At 40.1% G+C, this 25,088-nt stretch overlaps 1 protein-coding gene and 1 long non-coding RNA gene across 21 annotated transcripts in view; one reads left to right on the top strand and one right to left on the bottom strand.

Annotated features, from left to right (window-relative positions):
- NFIB (nuclear factor I B) overlaps positions 1–25,088 on the bottom strand; it is a 482,616-nt gene that overhangs the window by 315,326 nt on the left and 142,202 nt on the right. The window lies entirely within an intron of this gene.
- LOC147366880 (uncharacterized) overlaps positions 1–25,088 on the top strand; it is a 159,547-nt gene that overhangs the window by 58,774 nt on the left and 75,685 nt on the right. The gene's annotated exons all lie outside the window — the stretch shown is intronic.

Below are 25,088 nucleotides of genomic sequence, written 5' to 3'. Positions count from 1 at the left end.
AGCACATCGGAACATTTCCACTTACAATTCAGTGGCCAAACCTTTGTCACAAGGCTGTACCTAGCTTCAAGGGAACCTAGGAGATGTGGTCTTTTAGGAAGAAACATTACTCTCCTAAATGAAATCAGGATTCTATTACGGTAATAAGGGACGAGCAGGTATTAGATGTGAAACTTGAGGTTTCTATCATACTCATATAAAGTATCCTTAATGCCAGTATAATCTAAGAATTACTGATGCTTCTGTTTGAATTATATGGTGCTTAAGGCATTAGCTTAACAACCCAATTTTGCATTGAATTGTCTCAGTGCACATGGCCAAATTGAATTCTTTTATACATCTCTGATCTGTTTCACCACTATTAGTGAAGTTTAAGCTACATAAGTTTGGGGGTACATAGCTAAGGAGCAGAAAATTCCATTACTCTTGAGCCTTCAAATTTAGCAAATAGTTTCTTGTCTAGAAATTATATTGAGAAATGATTGCATCTTCTGCAATCTTTTTCTTCCCCATACTACTGAAGCTTAAATTTCCTACATTATAAAAAGGTGAACATTTTAGAAAATTTGTGGGTTCATAATTGGAGAAAAAGAAGAAAATAGGAAGACTGGCACCAACTTGACACTATTTCCTGCATGGTTGATTATTCTGTGAATTTCTTCACTCCCCTCTTAAAATTCTACCAATTAAAGATTCACTTTGGTTCCCAGGCATCCCTTTCTAAAAATGTCGGTTTATAAAAAGAGATAAAGTTATTAGTCATTCAAAAATCAGTGCCAATTACTTTAATCAGATTGCTTTCTTATTGGCTATGATACAATTTCACTTAATGGGAGGTATTTATTTATCTAGTTTATTTATCTTGAAAAATAATATGCACTGGTGGCAAAAAATTCAATCTGAACAAATAAATATACTGTGTAAACAAGTCTCCCTTTCACCCCAGATTCCAGGATTCATTTCCTTGGTGATGGAACAATTACTAAACATTTCTTGTGAGCATCATCTAGAGACATATTCTGCATGGAGAAGCATACCTAGGTATAAACACACATATACATATGCATATATATGCAATGCAAATATATAAAAATCCTTTTGTTTTACCCAAATGATCAAATATTTGTGTATATTATTTTGTAACTTTAAATTAAAAAAAACATTATTGAAGAATATTTTTTTTAATCAGCATATATACCTAGTACATTAGAAAAACTCTGCTAAAATAGGAGTTTTTAGGAAGGGAAGTAATTCTGTATTTATGGAGCATGGAGCATTTGACTTTAATATTTTATTGTGAAATAACTGTGTCCTGGGGTCTATGAAGGAAAACGTTAAAAGAAAGGAGAAGAATGGACTGGCCTGGAATCTTAATTCCCGTGTGTGACATTGTTCCGACAGAAAATAATGTTCCAAGTTCTTAATAATTAAGTTGAATACTCATCTAATTTCCCTGGAATGGTCACCATTTATGCTTGTTGTCCTGGCATACTGTTTGACCACTTTCATTTTCAAAATGGTCCCATTTTGGATGACAATTATGTAATCACTGTTGTAATAACAAATGGACAAATTAAGTATTTAGAATCAGCTGCAAAGATTAAAAAGGCATCTGATGGTGGGGATTTGTCTACTTGGGACCCTGCTCGGCTCCTTACGAGCATTATGATCTGGGTCAGTTGTTTCACTGCTCTTTGCCTCAGCTCCCTCAGCTTTCTAAAGGGAATAGTGACTGCCTCAGAGTGGAGTTATAAATGCTCGATGCATGCCTGAGAGGGGCTCGTCACAACGTCTGCTCCATATCTGCATGTGCTCCTGCTCAGTTGTACCTGATTTTTGCGACCCTGTGGACTGTACGTAGCCCACGAGGTTCCTCTGTCCATGGGATTTCCCAGGCAAGTGGGTTGCCATGTCCTACTCCAGGGTATATTCCTGACCCAGGTATCAAACCCACGCCTCCTGCATTGGCAGGTAGATTCTTTTACCACTGACCACCTGGGAAGCCCCACTCATATGTAGGGTTCAATAAATATTACTTATTATTTTCACAATTTTCCTCCCTTTGCCTGCTAGACCACTTCATTCTTACATTGTATAAAACTATGAACTGAGATTCATTTAAAGGAGCAGTCATCATCTTCTAATGATGGGCTGTGGTAAAGACATTTAAGAAGAAAAAAATAGACAAATACAAGACAGTGACTGTTGATTGGAGGGACCCATCACTCCCACCCATCCACAGCCCTACAGAAGAGGGACATCAGAGTGTGGTTTGAAGGTAGAGCAGCACTTTGAACTTCAGACTTGATTTGATTTTGGCTTTGATATTAAATGTTTTTCATTTTAATAGCATTAGAAAAGGATGTGTGCATTTTCTCTAGCAAAGAGGAGATATATTTGAAATGAAGGGGAGACACTATTGTAGCCACTTGTATTTCACAAGCAGAGCTGTATTTTCTGTTGAAGGAACTACTTCAGAAAGAGGGCTCAGGAGAACTTATAATCAGTCATACAAGGTGGTACATCTTAACATCATGTGTAACTTTCCATATATTTACTATTTCCCCCCAATGCATCCCTTAATGGATCTCCTTCTGGCAGAAGCTACATATCAAGCAATGAATGCTGACTATTTTTCAGACAACCTGGAAACCCCTGAGGACTTTTCAGTTCAGTTCAGTTCAGGTGCTCAGATGTGTCTGACTCTTTGCAACCCCATGGACTGCAGCATGCCAGGCCTCCCTGTCCATCACCAATTCTCGGAGCCTACTCAAACTCATGTCCATTGAGTCAGTGATGCCATCCAACCATCTTATCCTCTGTCATTCCCTTCTCCTCCTGCCTTCAATATTTCCCAGCATTAGGGTCTTTTCTAAGAGTCAGTTCTTTGCATCAGATGGCCAAAGTATTGGAGTTTCAGCTTCAACATCAGTCCTTCCAATGAATATTCAGGACTGATTTCCTTTGGGATGGACTGGTTGGATCTCCTTGCTGTCCAAGGGACTCTCAAGAGTCTTCTACAACATGACAGTTCAAAAGCATCAATTCTTTGGCACTCAGGTTATAGTCCAGCTCTCACATCCATACATGACTACCAGAAAAACCACAGCCTTGACTAAACAGATCTTTGTTGGCAAAGTAATGTCTCTGCTTTTGAATATGCTGTCTAGGTTGGTCATAACTTTTCTTCCAAGGAGTAAGCGTCTTTTAATTTCATGGCTGCAATCACCATCTGCAGTGATTTTGGAGCCCAGAGAAATAAAGTCTGACACTGTTTCCACTATTTCCCCATCTATTTCCCATGAAGTGATGGGACCTGATGCCATGATCTTCATTTTCTGAATATTGAGCTTTAAGCCAACTTTTTCACTCCCCTCTTTCACTTTCATCAAGAGGCTCTTTAGTTCTTCAATTTCTGCCATAAGGGTAGTGTCATCTGCATATCTGAGGTTATTGATATTTCTCCCAGCAATCTTGATTCCAGTTTGTGCTTCATCCAATCCAGCATTTCTTATGATGTACTCTGCATATAAGTTAAATAAGCAGGGTGATGGTATACAGCCTTGACATACTCCTTTTCCTATTTGGAACTAGTCTGTTGTTCCATGTCCAGTTCTAACTATTGCTTCCTGACATGCATACAGATTTCTCAAGAGGCCAGTCAGGTGGTCTGGTATTCCCATCTCTTTCAGAATTTTCCAGTTTGTTGTTATCCACACAGTCAAAGGCTTTGGCATAGTCAATAAAGCAGAAATAGATGTTTTTCTGAAACTCTTTTGCTTTTTTGATGATCCAATGGATGTTGGCATTTTGATCTCTGGTTCCACTGCCTTTTCTATAACCAGCTTGAACATCTGGAAGTTCACGGTTCACGCATTGTTGAAGCCTGGCTTGGAGAATTTTGAGCATTACTTTACTAGCATGTGAGATGAGTGCAATTGTGTGGTAGTCTGAGCATTCTTTGGCATTGCCCTTCTTTGGGAAAAAGGCCTTTTGGGGAAGGTCCCTGGTGGCTCAGAGTGTAAAGTATTTGCCTGAAAAGCAGGAGACCTGGGCTCAGTCCCTGGGTTGGGAAAATCCCCTGGAGAAGGTGAAGGAGGAAACAGACAGAACAGGCTCTATCTTGAAAGCAGGACTCCATCTTGGGCTGGACTGTGGGCTTTGAGCTACATGCCCAGTATCTGTGGAAACGACATATCAACTGGAAAACCAGACCCCCTGGATGGAAGAGCCCCAGGGCTCATACCTAGACTCTGTTGCCTAAAAGAATACCCTAATTATCTGTGTAATCGAATAGAATCAAAAATTCTATTATCCTTATTGGGGTATGACCACAGGCCTATTGATAATTGTCCACTGTTAACTACCTAGGCTTAAAGCATATGAATCACGGGTTGACTTTGATTGTATCTTTCTTTTCCTTTGTTCAGACTAGTTTTAGGGGATTTGGTGAGGTGGGTTTGGGCACGTACACTTAGGGTATATAAGGTTTTCAGAAAAACTGGTCAGGGTCTTTGGCTAAGAGGAGACTGCCTTGGGCCCGCCGGTGTAATAAACTGCACTCCACTATCTGCACTGTCCTTCTGAGTGAGTTTGTTTCCCAGAACGCATGGCTACAACAAAGGAAATGGCAACCCACTCCAGTATTCTCAGTACAGAGAATCACATGAACAGCGGAGCCTCGTGGGCTACAGTCCATAGGGTCACAGAGAGTTGGACACTACTGAGTGACTAACGCTTTTGAAGGAACTTTGACTCAGAATGGGAGTGGGAGTAGGAGGCGGGAGCTATTCAAGGAGAAGGAACAGGTATTTTCCCTTCATATTCATTTTCTTAAAATTGAATTAGATTTCTATGAAAAGCCGTTTTGTAGAATAACAACCTCCTTATGGTTTTACCAGCTGAGACATAAAAGGCTATTTGTGGTGAACTGTTAAGTTCTCAATGCAGGTGGAAATCCCCTACTTGCTAGTTATTTGAATGATAATGAGAATAATATTTTACATGAACCTGACCCTTTTAACCAGGGATCTTAAATTCCGTAGGTCATTGTGGTATATCATCATTTTGACTCTGGGTGAGAAGGTTGCCTGAGAGCTTGGTTAAATTTCAAATTACAAAATTTCCTTCTCTTCCTTCTAAAGTAATTTATTTTAATTAAGGTAAAAAAACACCATTTGATCCTTTGAGGACAGAATATAGGAATATTTCTGGCTTCTGCCATTACTTCTTATCCAAATAAGGTACAATTTTCTGGATATTTTTGCAAAACAAAATGAACTCAATTCAGTAACAGACTCACCTCTGAGCTACAGGTTAATGGAAAATTTTAAATAAGCTCTTAACACCACAATAAAGAAACAAAAAAACGAAACAAACTTCCTTTCACCTAGATCAAGAATGCATCTGGGTCTTTAAACAAGGGGAAACCTGGAAGAAGTAACCGAGGAAATCCAGTGTAACCATACTCCTTACAGTGGTACAGGGGTTACAAAACGTGAATTGAGAGCTTGAGGGCTAAAGACAATGAGCCAAAAACAAACCAGGGACCAGTTGTACTTGCATCAGATTTTGACCAAATGAGCTGGTGATATAAATAGAAAAGTCTACTGGGCAGGTCAGAATGAAAGGGAAATGGCTTCACTCACTTGAGCTGATCCTTAACTCATCTGTCTCGAAAAGAATACAGAAGACGAACCCTCCCGGAGTCCAGGCTTTTTCTCTCTCACTGTACAAGGGAGATGGTGAGAGGGAGTTCTGCCTGAGAAATGCCATTGCACCCAGACAACCCCTGCCTGGAACCTCATACCAGATCACTGACAAGATCATTGACAAGACCAGTGGTAGAAGTGGTACCATCGCAGGGGCTCTCTGCAGGGCTTGGTGTTTTTCATCATAGCATCTGATCTGCATACCTATGCTGCAGAGAAGGCTTTTCCATCCCTGCTTGTCCAAGCAGGAATCTGAGTAATGCACACAAAGCCACACAGCCAGGAAGGGGCAGAGCAGGAACTCACACCCAGGTAGGGGCAAGCTAAGTGTTGCCACCAGCCCTCCTCACCTGTCCCCGCATCACCCAGATCTCAGCCTCACTGGGGCCCAGGTTCTTTGACCCTGGATTTTGCTCACTGTGGCCGCCTGATTTCCTGGGCGATAGGTCATCAAAGCATCTGCAGAGTGAATCCCTTCTCAGCAGCTTTGGGTACAAACTGCAGTGGCTGGTTTAACGCCCCCAACAGGGCAAGTCTCACTGTGCTTGTGGTTTGTGGCCACTTCTGACTGGCCCACAACTTCCAGTTTATTTCAATTTGTTCCTGTTCCTTTTTTTGGCTGAGAAACAGGGTTTCACATCTTGGCCCTTTGTCCTCTTCCCCCCTGTGAAGAGCCAACTGATTGTAAAAGACTCTGATGCTGGAAAAGATTGAGGGCGAGAAGAGAAGGGGGCAACAAAAGATGAGATGGTTGGATGGCATCACCGACTCCATAGACATAGTTTGAGCAAACTCCGGGAGATAGTGAAGGACAGGGAAGGCTTGCATGCTGCAGTCCATGGGATTGCAAAGAATTGGACATGACTTAGAGACTGAAAATCAACAACAACCCTCTCTTTTATTCCCGATATGTAGCTTATCCTCATTTAAAAAACAAAACAAAACCCATGGACCTCAGTGCTTGATCCCAACGTTTATTTATGACTAAAACCCACTTATGAGCAGGTGGTTGTCACAGCAGCACTGATGGCCATGTGGAGATTGCTGTAACTAACATCATCCAATAGAACCTTCCGGATGGAAATAATTATAATCTGCACTGTCTCACACAGTAGTCACTTGAAATGAGGCTAGTGTGACAAAGGAATTGGATTTTTGGTTGAGTTTTAATTTTAATTTCCTTTGTCCATGGAATTCTCCAGGCAAGAATACCAGAGTGTGTAGCCATTCCCTTCTCCAGGGGATCTTCCTGACCCTGGGACCAGACCCGGGTCTCCTGTATTGCAGGCAAATTCTTTACCGTCTGAGACTCCAGGGAAGCCTCTTAATTTAAGTAACTAGTGGCTACTACAGTGAATAGTATGCACAGGATGGGCATCCAAGGAATGTGGAAAGATGGCTACATTGCTGGATATCTCAGGATCTTAGGTCATGCCTGGGGCTTACATCTTACTTCTGGGAAACCCAAGGAAGGACTACTTCATTAGTAGGAAGTCCCCAAGGATCCAGAGTCATGTTTAAAAATAAAGACCTAGGTTGGCTTTGAAATGGACATGGGAATGGTAGAAGAAGCAGGTCTGGTCTAGTTGGGACTAGAACAGTCTGTGGGATAGGAGATTAGGTCAAATTATAGAAGAAACCTGCAGGACAAAACTTTGACCTTTTTACTTACTGGCTGTGTGATCTTGGGCAAGTTACCTACCTTCTCTGAGCCTTGAAATTCTCATCTGAAATAGAGAATAATCTAATAATGACATAAAAATGCCTATTTGTGGATCTTCTAAATTTGATGTGAGTAAGTACACCATTGTGGATGCAAAAAGCGTTTTCTAAACTGTTGCTACATACCAAGTTGCTTCAGTCATAACCAACTCGTTGCAACCCTATGGATGGTAGCCTGTCAGGATCCTCAGTCCATGGGATTTTCCAGGCAAGAGACCTCTCTTTAAATAGTAATTATCATTATTTTGGGCCAATGTCTGGAAGATCTAAGGAAGCTGTACGCACACAAGGTGTATATCCTTGTGTAGGATACATCCAGGTAGCCGGCGGAGCTTTGTAACTGACAGCAAGTGAAAGCACTACGGGAAAGGGGATGTAGTATAAGTTCAGGGGCGGGGAACTCTGTCCCAGGCTCAGGGAAGGTCAGTGATGTACTTGGGGTTCAGTGTGGTTAAGGTGCCACATCAGGCAAGGAAACAGGCAGTGAGAAAGCCCCTGGAAGTGTGGGCCCGTAAGAATGGAAGCTTCCAAAGATGATGACAGCAAAATAGCGGCTTACATGTAGCAACCTCTCAACAAATATTTGGTGAATGCATGAATAGACAAGTAAGTGTCGAGTGTCTTAAGTCCTCCCAACTCAATCCACTTGCAGAGGGGAATGAAATAGCGGTGCCACGATGTTTGGCACAAAGCACCAGCCTTGCATGTCTGTTTCAGCTGGAAAAAGGCAAAAAACCCGAGCATTTGCTGTGGTTTTTTCCAAGGGCATTTCAACTAGGCTCTTGTTTATTTCTAACTATGAGTTTGTCTCCCTTACTATAATCTACAGTGTCTGAGGGGAGGGACAAAGTCACCTGGCTCCTAAGAGTTACCGAGGAAGTGTTTGAATTATTTTTCTGAAAGAGTTATAATCCAGGAGACACTTCTCAGATGACAATCCTTTTCAGTGCCAAGAAGAGGCCTCCAGACGAGCAGATGAATGACCACACCACTTCAGAGAACACAACAGAGAAGCTGGAGCTTCCGTCCAATCGCTGACCATACCAGGCAGACAAGGAGCGATCCCAGAGAGAGAGGAGATAGACCCCCCTCCATTCTGGTTCTGGTTTATCAGGATGGTGACTTGACAGAACCACTCTTCCCACTAGAGCATAAGTGAGCCCTGTGAGGCGAGGGATAGGACTGTGTTTTGCTGGCTACAGGGCCATCAAAGAGCTGGGCACACAGGAGCCCTTCAATAGGCAGTTGCTTAACACAACCTATTTGGAATATAGTTTGGTATTATGGAGTAAGACAGGCACATCCAGGGGAGAGCAATACCACTCCTAGGACTAAATCTTTAAGAAAGTCTTGCCTAAGTGTATCGGGTTACATGTGCAAGAAAGTTCAAAGCGGCACTGTTTGTGAGAACCCCCAGATGGAGACAACCTAAGTGTCTTTTGATGGGATAAAAAAAAAAGCTGTGATATATTCCCTTAGTGAAATATTGCACCACAACAAGAATAATTGCCATAGATGAACTACAGTCGCAAGACTGGAGATATGCATTGAAAAGACAATGAAAGTCCAGAAAAGAAAAAGCAAGCAAGAGATAGAAGAGAGAATAGAAGTTTCTACAGACAGGGCAACCCTGTGATATTCGATGTTTTACTTACTAAGTTTCTTGGGCTGGGTATCTGGAAGCCTCCCAACAGTGTACAAGTTGGAAAGAAGCAATGAAGAGATATCAGTTTAGCCTCGGGCTCAATAAAGCAATGTGTAACTCTTAAAAAGAGGATTATTAGGCAAGAGGAAGATGACAAAAATTGAAAACAAAAGGTAACAGGCTTATTGCATTCCTGAAACACTTCCTAACAGCTTAATGAAAAAGAGCTTGGGAGCAAATTTACTTAGAAATGTCTGTTATCTGTCACCTATGTGAAGTTTAACTGCTTAGTTAATCTGTGAACAGTTTTATTCATAAAATGGATACTGAATTACTCTCAAGTAAATCTTTTATTAAGGATCCAATACTGAAATAGAAGTGGATCCTAATATACCATTGATTACTCTTCTGATGCCCAAAATGGGTGGATCTGTTTGCCTTCTAGGTTGAGAGGAAGGAGGTATCCCAGAATTAATAATTCAAATAGGGCTGTTACACCAGGAGGAGAGAAAAAGAGTGTCAAGGCAGTGTTAAGAATCTGGGAAGGCTGCCAGCAGAGTTTGCATGATTAGGGTGGATAAAAACATAAAGAGAAATATGGTCCAGCGAGTATTGATCTGTTTCCTTTTCATTTTTAAAGGGTGGTTTACTTTTAAACAAAATTGTGTGATTTTCTAGTTACTATAAGAACATAGATGATTCACAGATTTCTTTTAAAATTAAGAGTTTCTGTAAGCAGCATGCTAACAATCAGAGAATTTGATCCTTATGCCTTTTTTTAAAAAAAGCATCTTTTATGATGGCAGAGAGCGCAGTCTGAAGATTTCCACGGGACCTTCTCCTCTATGGCCACCTTGCAGAGCGTCACCTACATTGCCATATCTAAAGCCCATTAAAATTTACAAATTAAAAGCCAGTGGGAAAGAACATAATCTTGGCAACTGCCTCTTGGGAAATTTTACAACTGCAAGAGTGCCATGGAAGAGTGCTTTAAATACCATCGTGGTTCATCCAATCTCCTCACAATTGTATAGGAGGGCATGTGGCCAAGGCCTTGCAGGGAAGAGACCAGGGTGCCCGAGCTCGTGATTGGCTGGGGGCGCGTGATGCTAAGCGAGTCACTTAGCCCACTCTTGCTTCATGAGGAGCACGCCACATGCTTCTTTGCACATTCTTTTAAATCCTCATGTGGCTGGCATTTGGAAAAATATCGACTGCAACCAGACGTGGCAATCCTGATGACAGCTCTTGAAATCCCATCTTTCTCACAGCAACATCTACTGTCAGCTCCCCACCCCTGTCACCAGAGAGCCTTCCCCACCCAAGTTGTGCTCCAAATAGAAAGAATTTCAGATGTACTTGTTTGGCTGCCTCCTCTAAAGGCCTTGACAAATACTCAGGTGGTAAATAGCCAGAGAGAAATGCTGCTGATAAAATTAGTTCAAATATTTCACAGAAAACAAACCTGACACCATCAGGACACTTGATAGCTCGGCACTTCCGAACCTTTCCAAGCCCTCTTGCCTTCAAAGCCCAAATGTCTTGTTTTAAATTGCCTTTATTATTTTCCCTTCCCAAAGCCCATCCTTGCCACCTCCTTCCTTCAAAAAATAAAATAAAAAAGAACCAGATGGTTATAAGGATTTTCCACCCCAGAATTTCAGATTACACATAGCTGTGTTGAAGGTTAATATCCAAGGTCAGGTGTTATTAATATCTATTTGAATTTTGTTCTTCTGGTCTATGATATCATCTGAGTCACCTAATTGATTTATAACATGGTAATCCCAGACCATCATTCATATTCCTGAAATTCTATTCAGGGCTCGATATCAAACCTTCTCTTTAATACCCTATTTGGTTTTGTCTGATCAGTAACCTTACAGCCCTTCCTCTTATCTCCTCCCGACAGGTAACACTATACCTGATGTCCAAGATCATTTGATTGATTTTTTTACCCTGCCATCTCCTTTTCCTACATTTTATTGCAGAAAAAGATTTAACCCCTTTCTTTCTTTTTTTTTTTTTTTTGAGAAGTATTTCCATGAGATTTCTCTCCCCAAAGCCTGTTCTCCACTTCGATTTTCTGGTAAATTGCCTCTTGAAGTTACACAGGGCTGCTAACTTGTCTGTATCCCATATGAGGCATTTATTTCTTCTATGTAGCTGAAAGTCTTGGGCTTGAACTGCCAGCAGGAGCTGACAATCCTCAGGACTTACTATGCACATGCCACATTAAGGGCTACAATTCTCACCTAATCTTCACAATAATCCTATGGGGTAGCTGCCATTATTTTCCTCATTCAGCCGATGAGAAAATCGAGGTTCAGGGAGGTTTCAGAGACTTACCCAAGGTCATCCAGTAATAAGTACCAAACTTGGGAACTAAGATTTCAGTCTTCTATTTCTGAAGCCTGTGCCTATTATTACTTTTTAGCTACTTTCCACTAATTATGAGGACTATAACTGACGGGCAGTTTACAGGATACAATTATTATACACAAGTGGGCTTGGTGGTCTTTGCAAAAAACATATTAACATTAAAATTATATCAGCATCTGGTATACTTAAAAATTTTTTTTTGGTACATCTAAAACTAAAATTTATTGTTTTTAACCATTTGAAGAGTAGCATGTGGTGATACAGAAAGTTCTTAATTAGAAGGAAGGAAAAACCATCAATATTCTTAGCAACTCAAAGACCACTATAGTTAACACCTTAATGTATATTTCTTGCCATTTTTTTCTATGCATAATTTATATATTTGTGATCTTCTGTATACATAAATTTGAATCCTATATTTCTTCATCAGTATAATAATCACTTCCCCAGAAGTACTTCCTAACTTTTTGGTTGCCATAGGCCCCTAACTGCAGTCAGAGACATAGTAAGATACTGATAACACACGCTGAATCATAAGATAAAATCTAGTCATTCATTATTTTTCAGTCTTTATTGAATTTGTTACATTATTCCTTCTCTTTTATTTTTGATTTTTTGGCCATGAGGCATGTGGGATCTTAGCTTCATGACCAGGAATCAAACCCACACCTCCTACATTGGTAGGCAAAGTCTTAACCACTGGACCCCTAAGGAAATCCCTAATCATTCATTATTAGTTTCATCAAATTATTGAACTGATAATACATATGCTTATTCAAAATTTCAAATGTAGAAAAAGATAAATAGTAAAAGTCTGCCTGTCATTCTTGACTTACAAGGATACCTTCTGATACAGAGTTTGAAAGTACAAGCTCCCAATTTTCTTACTACCCACTTCTTGGACACGTACATCTGGATAATTCAGTTCCTTAAATTCTGGACTCAAGAAATCAAAGTCCAAAGAGATATGTTTCCTCTAGCAAAGGTCCATCTTCTGAGCTTCTGTCTTTTGTCCTGGAATTTTAGGTCTTCAGGTAAGTGACAGACCCTTCCAAAGAGCCATACCTGCAGAACTCAGTAAATAATCATAATCCCATACACACAATAATTCACATTTTAAAGAGATGCACACATAAGGGACAAGGAAAGAGTTTCACTCTCATAGAGTAAAACACAAGATTCCACTAGGAAACAAAAGGAGCCTTCAAATTTCTCTTTGCTACAGATCAGTGCGTGGCGCTCAGTACAACCGATGTTGGTGTTTCCGTATTCATGCATCCACTGTACTGTTCAGGCAAAGCACCAGCACGGGGAAGGCAAGCCTGGAGATCTGAGATGAACGCTTCCTAGTGCAGAGATTCGCAAAGTCTGTTCTATAGGATAATAGGATCGTGGGATGTTATCAGATGTTCCACAGAAAAGGGAGACTCCACAGATGAATAAGTATAGATATTTTTAAAAGAAGGAAATGAAGGGTGAAATTGACCAAATAATACTTTCTAAAGAGTAGGACCCCAGAGGGCACACTTTGGGAAAGGATGTGGCATTCTGGCAGCTTTGGCACTAAACAGGTATGTTTTGGGACTAGGTGACTAAATTATCACTGTTTGGCTCAGCTTACTTAGGTAACCATTTAATTATTATGAGAAAATATGTTTTTACAACCATTTTGCCAATAACTATTAGAAACAGATCTTGAAGACTTCTGTAACCTTGGGTTCAGACCTGTGTTCTTTTCAATATGGCTACACTGTTTGGAGTGGTGAGCATGGTGACAACACTCCTCTGGTATTCTTGCCTGGGAAATCCAATGGACAGAGGAGTCTGGCAGGCTACAGTCCACGGGGTTGCAAAGGGTCAGACACAACTGGGCAGGCACACACCACTGAAATACTATTACTAGGTAAAATGAGGCTCAAGTGTTTTCACTGGAAATATAAACTAGAAAACAAAAAACTTTTAATGAAGAATAATCCTAAAAATAAAAGGTAAGCTATAGCTTGCAAATACATATAACCAACACAATATTAATACCCAGAAAACAGACAATCATTGCAAATCCGTAAGAAGAAACAATTCATTGGAAAAATGAGCAAAGGACAGAAACAGCCAATTCACAAACCACAAACATATGCCAATAAACATATGAAAGGACTGCCTGCTTTATCAAGAAAATGCAAATTAAAACAAGATATCATTTCATGTCTACAAGACTGGCAAAAAAATTTCAAATCTTGCAACACGGGCATGTACAATTATTCTGGAGAATAATTTTGCAATAATTATTGACTAAAATGTGCTGACTCTAAAACACAGGACTTTGACATCTAGGTACATGTCACATTTCACATTTTAGGGGGCAGTGTTTTCCAACCCCGTTTCCATCATGGCAAGTTAGAGAATGATGATATTCATATAACACACTGCAGGTAATCTGATGGGGGGTTGCTCACAGCAGGAGGTGACCCTTCCAGGGGTCTGTGCTCCCCTTAGGTCTCATTTGGCTTCCCTGAGGGCTCAGGGACCCCAGATCTCCTACTCAACTGTGAAGTACCATTGCACCATTGGCTGGAAAGCTCTGCCCTAGAGTATACTCAAAGAGATATGCACAAAAATGTCTACCATAGAGTTTTTAATATACCCAAACCAAAACAAAACAAAGTGGCTACAACAGCTTAAAAGCTCATCAGTAGGGAAATGAACACATAAATTATGTTATACAAGGGAATACCTTATAGCAGGTAAAATTCACGAATTTGACTATAGGGATAAGTTGCAAAACTGCAATGTTGAGTAAGGAAAGCAAAATGCAAAAGGATCCACATACTATGTATCAAAATATATGCATGGAAAACTGTAAGACAGTCAAAACTGTACATACTCACATATTTGTTAGGTAAAGATATGAAAATATGCACAGTCAGGGTATTACCACCTCCAGGGTAGCAAATGCCCTTGGGAAGAAGAGATGGCAATGGGATTTGAAAGTGAGTGAAGGACTCAAAGGATATGTGTGTCATCCTCTACCTTAAGAAACAAAAGCAAATGAAGCAAATGTGGCTACAAGTTATATGCTTCCCTGGTAGCTCAGCTGGAAAAGAATCTGTCCGCAATGTAGGAGACCCTGGTTCAATTCCGGGTTGGAAAGATCCCCTGGAGAAGGACATGGCAACCCACTTCCTTCAGGATTCTTGCCTGGAGAATCCCCAGGACAGAAGAGCCTGGTGGGCTATCATCCATGGGGTTGCTAAGAGTCAACACGACTGGAGGACTAAGCACAGAGAGACTCAAAGGATATGTGTGCCATCCTGTATCTTAAGAAACAAAAGCAAATGAAGCAAATGTGGCTAAAAGTCATGTGTTAAATCTAAATAGTAAATACATAGCCTTCTAATAATCTTTCACTGTATTTTTTGTGCATTTGAAATGTCCCAAAATTTTTTTTAAAAAAGCTAGATCAATGGTTCCAAACCTGGAAGCATGTTAAAATTACTGAGGAGTTTAAAAAATTTCCCGTGCTAGGACTACATCACAGATCTACTAAGTCAGAAACTTAAGATGTGGAGACTGGGCATCAGTATTATTGAAAACTTCCCCAGTTATTCCAATGTGCAGCCCAGAGTTTAGAATCACTGAATTAGATGATCTCAAAAGTTTCTTTCAAATAATATTCTCTAAGTATTTTAATTGTACTGTTTTTTCATATGGTTTCAAGTGAAAACAACTGAGTGAAAAACCAGGCTCTGTTAACATTCACCGAGACTTTCCCTTCTATCATAACCAGTTATCTTTTATGGCTGCTTATGCCTCTTTTGTTTTCAAGAACCACATGTTACTCCTCTCCCATTTAGTCTGTTCATCTCTCCCCCTTTCTCCTACCACCTTTCTGAGGCCATCCCAACAGGCAATTGATCCAAGCACCACAAACTTAGGCTTTGAGTCATTCATATGCATTGCTTTTGAACATATTAAATAGATCCATATGCTTATCTACAGTAAGATAGAGGTTTTTCTTTCAGAAAATAGAATACAAAAAAATCATTCCAATGTGTACACTTAAAAAAATTTTAAATAGGCATCTAAAATGAAGCAGAAATTAAAAGTAACTTGGGCCAGAATTTTGAACATTAAAACATTACAGCAAATTGGTAAAACATACACCAAATATATATATCTACTTTATATCCAAAAAAGTTACTCTTTCCCTGCCACGTACACAGAGAGAGCTCTCATAATGGCTCCACTTCAATCAGAGTTGGATCACGAGTAGAACAGTAACGAAAGTGGCCTTTTCCAACATTTCTACCCCTAAAGACTCTTTATTATCCTCTCCAACTTCAGAAATTCCTATGAAGTCATCATCAGCCAATCAGTTTCAAATGGTTTGAAATAACTCATGTAGTCAGCCACACTGAGCTGATACAGAATCAAAGAAATGTGACATTCTCCTTAGCCTGGGCAGTTGTGTCATGGTTAAATGTATGATTTCCATTAGATTTCCCAAAATGTGGAAAAATCGCTTTCAGACCCTCAACACTACCTCCAGGGATACTTATTTTAGATTAGAACCCTAACTAAAGGGCCATTGTCTTGAATAAGCCCTACCAAAATCTGATCTCAGGGACAGTAAGAAAGGGAATGCTGAAATAGAATATATGTCAACAGACCAGGAGAACTTCCAACACTACTTAAGTTTCACTGGAAAGCAGACTGATATCCCAAGGGGAGCGGGGCAGGGGCAAAGAAAGAAGTCATGTCATAGTTCCAAGATTAGACAGACCCAATTTGGAATTTAGGTTCTACAATTTTCAAAGGCATGACCTTGGGAAGGTTACTCCATCCCTCTAAACCTCAGTTTCCTCATGTATAAAGTATAGAAAATGAAAAGTTACTTCTATAACCAAAACCCAGATCTTGGTTTCTAATGGTGGTGGCTTTAGTTGCTAAGTTGTATCTATTTGTGACCCTTATCGACTGTAGCCCACCAGTCTTCTCTGTCCATGGGATTTTTCCAGGCAAGAATACTGGAGTGGGTTGTCATTTCCTTCTCCAAGGGATCTTCCTGACCCAGGGATAGAACCCAGGTCTCCTACATTGCAGGTGGATTCTTTACTGACTGAGCTACCAGGGAAGCCTGGTTTCTAGCACTATTCTCCAATAGGAGGAAACAGGACTCCTCAGAGAAATGGCTAATTTCAAGGGTGGGGCAAGGACTATCGAATTATGAGCCTGGAGCACCTTGCAGTGTCAGAAAGTAAGAAAATGCTCCAAAAAAACCAAACAAGGTTGAGGGAATGCCAAAGGGATGTAAGAGCCGACTGAAAGAGTTCCCAATGGCCAAAACTGAGATCATTTAATCAACAGAATAAACAATGTGGTATTGGATTATAACCAAAAGGATAAAATAAATATCCTTGAGTCCATAGTGATATAAATAAATGATTGAATAAATAAATGGGAAAGAACAGGCAAATCACTCACATGGAAAAATTCCAAACAATTCATGTAGCTACTGCCCCCTCAGACATGGGCTATGCACAGAGATTTTCTTCTAGGATATACTATTGTGGCAAGAAGGTAGGGGGTGGGAGAAAACCACCTTTTTTCAGTGGAGAAAACCTGACAAACACTACTTCAGCCAGGAGTTCGCGCAGTTTAACATTATCAGTGATAAATCATCTTGAGAGCAGGCACTTTTTTTTTTTTCTCTCACATTGCACAGTTTGTGGAACTTCCCCGACAAGGGATTGACCCTGTGGCCACTGCAGTGGAAGCCCAGAGTCTCAACCACGAGACCAGCAGGCACTGTTGGTACAATGTGACAAGAATGGCACTTTACCTCTATGGTCTTCCTCCCAAGGATCTATTACTCAATAATATTATGAGAGAAATCAAAACTGAGGGACATTCTACCAAAGAAACTTGACAAGGGCGCTCCAAAATTGTCAGGGTGACCAAAAACAAGAAAAGTCTGAGAAACTGTTACAGCCAAGAGAACCTAAGAAGATAGAATGACTAAATGTGTTATGAGATTGTAGGACAGAAAAAGGACCTTAGGTAAAACCTAAGGAAATATAAATAAAGTATGGACTGTGGTTAATAATTATGTATCAATATCAGTTGATTAATTAGTAATTGTACCTTACTAATGTAAGATAATATGGGAAACTAGGTGGAGGAGTGTTTAGGAAGCCTCTGTACCACCTTTCCAGCCCTTCTGTGGGTCTAAAACTATTCTAAGATCAAAGGGTGAGTGTGAGAAATAGTTGCCTCATGGGGTGGGGATGAGGGTTAAATTAAATAACACATTTAAAGCACTTAGCACAGTGCCTGGCACATAGTACAAGCTAATACCTGGGAATTATTGCTGTTTAGCAGTTTTAAGCAGAGTTATTTTGTGAACAGTCTTACCAATCCATTCCAGAAGCATAATACTCATATTACTTGGGGAACATTAAGAAAGAACTACCAAATTCCACCACCTTAAGTATTTGTTTGTGTTTATAAGCATCAATAATCCTGAGAATCTATGATTTTTATCTTTGCCGGGCAAGTCTATTTCATTCATTGCTTTAGTTTTCTAACATTATTCTGCAGGTCAGGATAGAGCTCTGAGTAATGAATTGGACAACGCTTCTGAATTATTAAACTTGCTCTACACAGAGCTGGGCAACGTTCCTTCTAATAAGTTTCCTCCAACTCTGCCTCTTTATCCAACGAATTTCACTTTAGTTATTTTATGAGAAACGTGCTGCATACACCTCCAGCATATTGGACCATCTCTGCACTGCTATAACCCTGCATATGACCTGAAGAGTGCATTTCACCATCTGGTGTTTGCTCCCCCTCAAAAAAAAATCTCTGGCTCCTACTTATACATGCATCCCTGCTACTTTGTCCATTAAGCCTCTGTGACCCTGCTTTCAACTCAAACTGGAAGTTGCAGTAACCTTCTCTGAGTGTTTGATTTAGATTTGCTTTTTAGCGCTGGAGCCCAGTGTCATACTGAAGGTATCCACAGGCATTCTGCAAGATTTCTCCCAGGATGTCAACTCCCTCTGGGCTGAGGCCAGCTTCAGCTCCACCTGGTAACCTTTTCCACATTTAGCACCAAGCTGGGCACATCCAGTGCTCCAGTAAACATTTATTAAAGTGATACTAATTTGGATGCTATCCAAAAAGTAACTGAAGTACTCAAAGGTAGTGATTCTTCTCCCTTCACAGAGGTTCCAGAGAGGGCTTTCCTGAGTTGTCTAGGGACTATTCCAAAGAACCTATGATAAATTAAAAGGCTCCAGTGATTGCCTGCTTTTCCTAAGTAGTTTTTTTTTTTTCTCATAGTATAATTCTCCCTCTTCATTTATCAGAATCAGTGTTCTTTTCGTTTCTTATTAACATCAGTTACTGTATTCTTGGCTAACTAGTGTATATAGAAATGGTTAAACCCAATATGTTCCATTTTTTCAACACCAAGGAAGAGAGTTTTGATACTGAATCGCTGATTGCTAAATTATACAAACAGCAAAAATAGGACTCTTATCATCTATCCATCCACCCACTTTCAATAGCATTTACTGATTGATATATGCCAGGTGTTGTTCTGGGTACTGGAGATTTAGGGATGAATAAGAAAGTCCTTGCCTTCAAAGATCTCCCAATGCAATGGCGGGGGAACAGATTAATAAATACAAAGGCAACATGACAGGTGTCATCATAAGAATAACGTGGACACTGGTTGGTGGAACATACTTGTAATGATGATGCTTGGCCCCTAAAAAAACATTATTTCATGGATTTCTTCAAATAGCTCCCTTGTCTTGCAGAGGATGTAGAAGGCTGAGAATGAAACCTCGCCTCTGGCATTTCCTAGCTTTGACCATCAGCAAGTCATTGAACCATCCAGAGTCTTAGCTTCCTCCTCTGGACAACAGTATCATTACAATTAATGCCTAAAAGTATCTAAATTTACTGGGAAGATCAAATGAGAGATCTCTGCAAACTCTAAAGGGCTGTAAGAATGTGAATAACTATTACTGCATTTAATATAAGACAAAGGAGAACATTTTCACCTTACAACCTCCTCTAACAGCACTCGACCCTTTCAAGAATTGATAATTTTGTATGATCTATTTAATCAAGCTTTACTTTTCTGCTTTGACTAGCCTGATATTGGGTGGCTTCCTCAGATCTCTGCTGCCCAGGTTTCAACGCATTCTGTGACAGAGTCACTGCCTGGCCAATTTTAGGCATCATTAGAGGCTCCACCGGAGAAGGCAATGGCACCCCACTCCAGTACTCTTGCCTGGAGAATCCCATGGACGGAGGAGCCCGGTGGGCTGCCGTCTATGGGGTCACACAGAGTCGGACACGACTGAAGTGACTTAGCAGAGGCTCCACCCCTATGGCCACCCAGCCTCCTGGTTAGCACTTTGGAAGATCCGGTCGTCTTCGAGACCCCTGTTTTTCAGTCTAGTTAGAGATTAATTCATATTTTATAGCAAAAAAATAAAAATTAAAAAAATCAAGAGATGCTACATCTTCAAAAAGTAAGCTTGGATCTTGTTTGCAAAAGGTAGTAGCGATTGAGAAGGCTAGTGAAGGTGAGAGCTGGAAAGTGTGTCGGAATACCCTTTCCCAGTGGCTGGCATGGGCTTGGGCGTCCTGGAAGGATCCAAAGCAAACAGGCCGACAGGACATGGAGACGCATGCTTTTCTTGTGAGCCCAACAAATGTAAAGCTCCCTTAATCCACACCAAAATAAAACTGAAATGTAAGCCGACAGGAGCCCAGACCCAGCGTGACCTCTGCCACGGCGTCCCAGTATCCATCCTCCCACTTACTGAGGTCCCTGGCCGTGCAGAGATTTCACCTAAAAAAGTGCTCCCTTGTCCCGCCCTTCCCCGCCCCCCCCCCGCCCCCCATATTCTTTTGACATTTTTTGCCACCCAAACAGCATCCCCAAATGCCTCCTTGGGTGACATCACAGATAGCCATGGGTTGCTTCTGGTATCCCATCTGTTTCGGCAGGCCTGGCCTCCGCGAGGGCGAGATGCGAAGGGAGTGTTGAGTGGAGGCTGGGTGGGGGCGGGGTGGGGATCGGGCCTTTGAAGCTGTTTTCTTCTATCGGGCGCTGCAGCTGTCGGCGTTGGCTGCGGAAGCCCGTGATTGTCCTTGCAGCTCCCGTTGCCGGCGGTGCACTGTGCTTTGGGATATTAATTGGGCTTTCATTATGCGAACGTACCCAGAGGCTTTTGCAGTTGATTCCTATATCTATATTGATTCATAAAAAATGCCAATAAATAACAGCTCTCTCAAAGCAGCTTTGCATGTTTTGGATAATGAGTTGGTTTATGTCCCTCTCTGCCCAGCCCCCCCCCCCATCCCCCTTTTTCTTTTTTTTCTTTTTACCCATTACCGCATAATAGATCACAGAATCTTTAGGACAATGGACAAGCGCATTGGCTAAATCACCTTATTACAGTTCCATATAGTTGAAAAGAGGCTTAATGCTAAATTATCAGATCCCAGCTATTGTGGAAACCAAGGAAGAATAATGCTTCCAAATAACCTGGTGGTGCCTCTGTGCGCTCATTGTCCAGGGAGCTATTGGCACGCCTGCCACCGGAGCGCTCCATTGAGTCAGCAATCCCCTGAAATGAACGGCGGGGGGGGGGGGGGGGGTGCCCAAATTCAGGCTGGGAGTGAGTCTCTTTTACTTTTTGGTATATTCAAGGTTATAGGATATTTTAGTGCCTGAGCTTTTAAAAATGTATTACATTTGTGGGTAACTGTGGGCAAAATTGTTATTAGATTTGAAACGCCCCAAATTAGGCATGTCGCAGACGACTTCGGCACGCAGAATTACCGTATATTATCCCACATAAAGTGGAGATGAAAGCAGAAATTGCACATCCGTTTCATTTCACTGAAACTTTTCAAAGGAAGGAAGGATGTTCATTAAAAGTTAACAGTGACACAGCTGTGCAGAACTCTCAGAGAAAATGTCATTGTCACGGGAGCCTGACTGTGACCAAGTATCATTCTCCATAGCAGAATGTGAGGTTCCTGTGGTCTGTTGAGCTGTTGATGGCATTGACAAAGAAGAGCAGTGGCCCCAGGAGTGTGGGGATGCAGATGGGTTTTGGAAGACCATTGTTCTAGCTTGCGTGCCATAACTTTAACAGGAAGTAAATTTGATTTTGTTTCGGAAAACTAGGTAGAAGCAGAGATCCTAAGGACACTCTTCCTCTTCATTTCTGGGAAGAGGGGTGGATAGCCTTTCTTTATGATAAGCTATCTATGCCCCATTCTTTGTTTTTGTCTCTCTTTTTCTCCCTTCCTCTTTAAATAAAAGGACTACGGATATTAGATGGGCAACAGTGGAAATACTAAACAAACAAAAGAAACAAACAAAAAAACCCACTGCCTACTAAAACTGAAGCTTAATAAAATTGCTGTTGCCCTGCTCCACTGCATATTGTTTCTGTGGTATTATATTTGGTTGTCTCACATACAATCTTTGAAAAAAAACAAAAAAGAAACAGTGTAAACAACAGAGGCTTAGATAAATATGCAAAGATAACTGAATATTCCTGCTATTAGATAAATTCCTCTTGAAGAGCTTTATGATGATTCAGTGATGGCAATGGAAATTTGGGTAGTAAAAACAATAAGTGCTAATTTTGGAGAAAACAATTCATATTTCTCATTTCCAAGAGATTTAAAAATATCCAATGTGATATTTCTCTTTATAATTTGAAAAATGGGTTAGAGAAGGAACATTTTTTCTTTTTTTCAAGATTTGAGAAATTAATCACAAATCTCTATTTGACCCAAGACTAAGAAGAAACTCAGAACCAATTTAAGAAAACCATGAAATTCCTCTTCTAAGACCATATGAAGTAATGATTATACCTTGGAACCGATATTCTGTTTCAGTTTAATCAGGAAATAACAAGATAGCCAGCAAAATTATGCAAAACCTTTATCCAACTGAGGTGTTCTGCTGAAGTTGCTATACAAATGCACCTCTATTAATTAAGGTATATTAGTAAGGATGAAAATAAGATTCCATTCAGAAGGGCACAAAGAAGATGTAATGGGCACTCACTGCCTCTCAGGGCACGCAAGATAAAACAGACAAATGGCAGATATTCAAGGGATGATGCCTTTCTGACGTTCTTACAGTTTTCTCATGTTGCTCAAATCATTCATCACTAGTATATTCTTTTGTAATGGCCTTCATTTATTTAGTACTCACTATGTCCCAGGTCCCATGCAATATACTTATTTGATATAACATGAATGTTTCTCCCCCTATTATTAGAAACATCAAACATCAGTGGCTCCTTATTTATTCTTGATAAGGACTTTGGAGTGGGGTATAATAGCAGAGGTATGAAAAGGACAAAGGTATTTATTCACATTTTGTAAAACCGTCTCCAGTTTTCAGCTTAATTTCTTCTTAACTAAACACACAATTCAAGGCTTGTGGTAAGGGGATAAACTTCAGAATATCTGTGCTATTTCTTCTCCGTGAAATATTTAGTTTATCTCCCGGCCTTTTCTATTCTTTCCCTATACCATTTCCATACAATCCTGTGCCAGCTCTGTGAAAGCCTGGAAAACCAGCCCTGCAACTGGAGGAACACTTGCCAGAGTGGCCATATTTTCTGAACCTCAAATTGAGACATGTCGCCTAAAAAACAGGGGCATGTGAAAGAGAAACTGACTAAACTTTGTGAAATTTAGACCCTCCCAGAAAAACCTAGGCATGGAGTTGAGTTTCTTTTAGGAATTCCTGGGTTACAATTCAGGACCGCACGCCAGACAACCCAAAAGTCAGTAGAAACTGGAATTCTTGCCACATCCTGAGTGAATCTCTGACTAGATTCTTGTAGGCTCTGCTTCTTTCAGTTGGGCCATTTGAGAACATTTGCTCCAGGTCACCCTCTCCTGAGTGACTATATCAACTTCACAGGCATGAACAAACAGAGGGTCCCACAGTTTAAGGGCTGCTGATATATCCTTACAGAGCAAAGCAAGCTGTGAGAAATGAGACAGAACAGGAGTTCCTGTACATGCAAAGTCTCTGCTCCACTCAGAATCGAGCTCTTAGATCGGAATCAACTCAACAGTAACATTCTAGAAAAGTCATTCAGCCAATGTGTTTGAGAGGTGGGGATTTGATAATTTAGCCACTTGCCACATGTGGCTACTGAGGACTTGAAATGAGGTTGGTGTGAATTCAGATGTGCACGAAGTGAAAATACCTGTAGGATTTCAAAGATTTAGGACACAGGGAAAAAAATGTAAAATATTTCATGTATAATATTTAAATATTGATTACATGTTGAAATAATATTTTGGAAATACATTACTGGAACTGATTTCATCTATTTCTTTTTTCTTTTTTAAAAGGGGCTATTAGAAAAAAAAAATAATGATGTGTGGCTTATGCGTAAATTCACATTTAAGGCTTGTATTATACATTTCCACTGAATGGCATTGGTCCAGATAGTTGAACGGAGAAATAGAACACAATTTCATAGGCCAACACAACACATTTTTAGAAATTACCTTTGCTTTGCTCTTAAGTTTGCAGTTGACAATAATATGAAACTGCTGCACACACAATGCGAAAATATTTTACAGGCACACTTTTGTATGGATACATTTTTGACTAGCACTGAGTCACTTTTTTCAATTAAAAAATAGGCAAAGGATTTTTAGACAATTAAAATATCAGCTTGAAATACGGGCTTACAGATACATACTCTTTAGTTTTTAACTTTTACTTAGTGTTCTCAGAATCATAAAAAATGATTTTTTTCTTCCAGCCCTCAAAAGATTAGTAAAATAAGTTTACTTGGATTAGATTTTTAAATTCTTTAAATGCAGAAGTTATGTTCAAGTGAAAAAAAAGTCAGTGTTACACATTTGGGGAATCCAGTCCCTACTCTGCAAAGAAATAAAATATTCAGCTGGAGATGTTTAAAGGTTGCATATATATTCTAGTTTTTATTGTTAGTCGTAATTCAAGAAAGTCCTTGCCTTTTTAAATTAAGCAACTCGGTAAATAAATATTTAACATTTAATTTAAGCAACAGAGTATTGCCCAAATGTACTCTGTGACCAGCCAGCACGCAAGCTTTAGATTCTTTCACCCGCGTGTTGAAATCGTCTTATATGACAATTTTACCTTGGTGTGTATAACAGCTAATCGGCTATAACAAACAAGTACTAGATCAAAGGCAAGAACACACATTTTTCTTCACTAGCAAGTCCTAGGATTTAAAATTTCAGTATCACCTCCGAGGCATGCTTTCATAATAAATAATATCACGCAAATAGCAGAATGGATTATAAACAGTAGCTTTATATTTTGTTTACTTAAAATCATTTCAATTTATACTTATAATAAATACTTAATCTTTAGACATACTTTCACACAAGGACAGGATTCTTGCTTGATAAGTGGACAGGGATGCTATTATTTCTTACTCAGAAAACTTAAAAATATGTGCATTCAGAAATGTTTTGCCATAGTACCTGCAAACCTACGTTTCTTCATGCTAAAAGAGGTCAGTCCAAGGCTGATACCAAAGGGATGGTTTTGCAGGAAAAAA

This window comes from Bos grunniens, chromosome 8 (genome assembly GCF_055505025.1).
Source record: "Bos grunniens cultivar Pamir isolate PY7600 chromosome 8, Bosgru_T2T1.0, whole genome shotgun sequence".
Taxonomy (NCBI): Eukaryota; Metazoa; Chordata; class Mammalia; order Artiodactyla; family Bovidae; genus Bos; species Bos grunniens.
The sequence above is the reverse complement of the archived record's forward strand: the minus strand, read 5'-3'. Positions and strand labels throughout refer to the sequence as shown.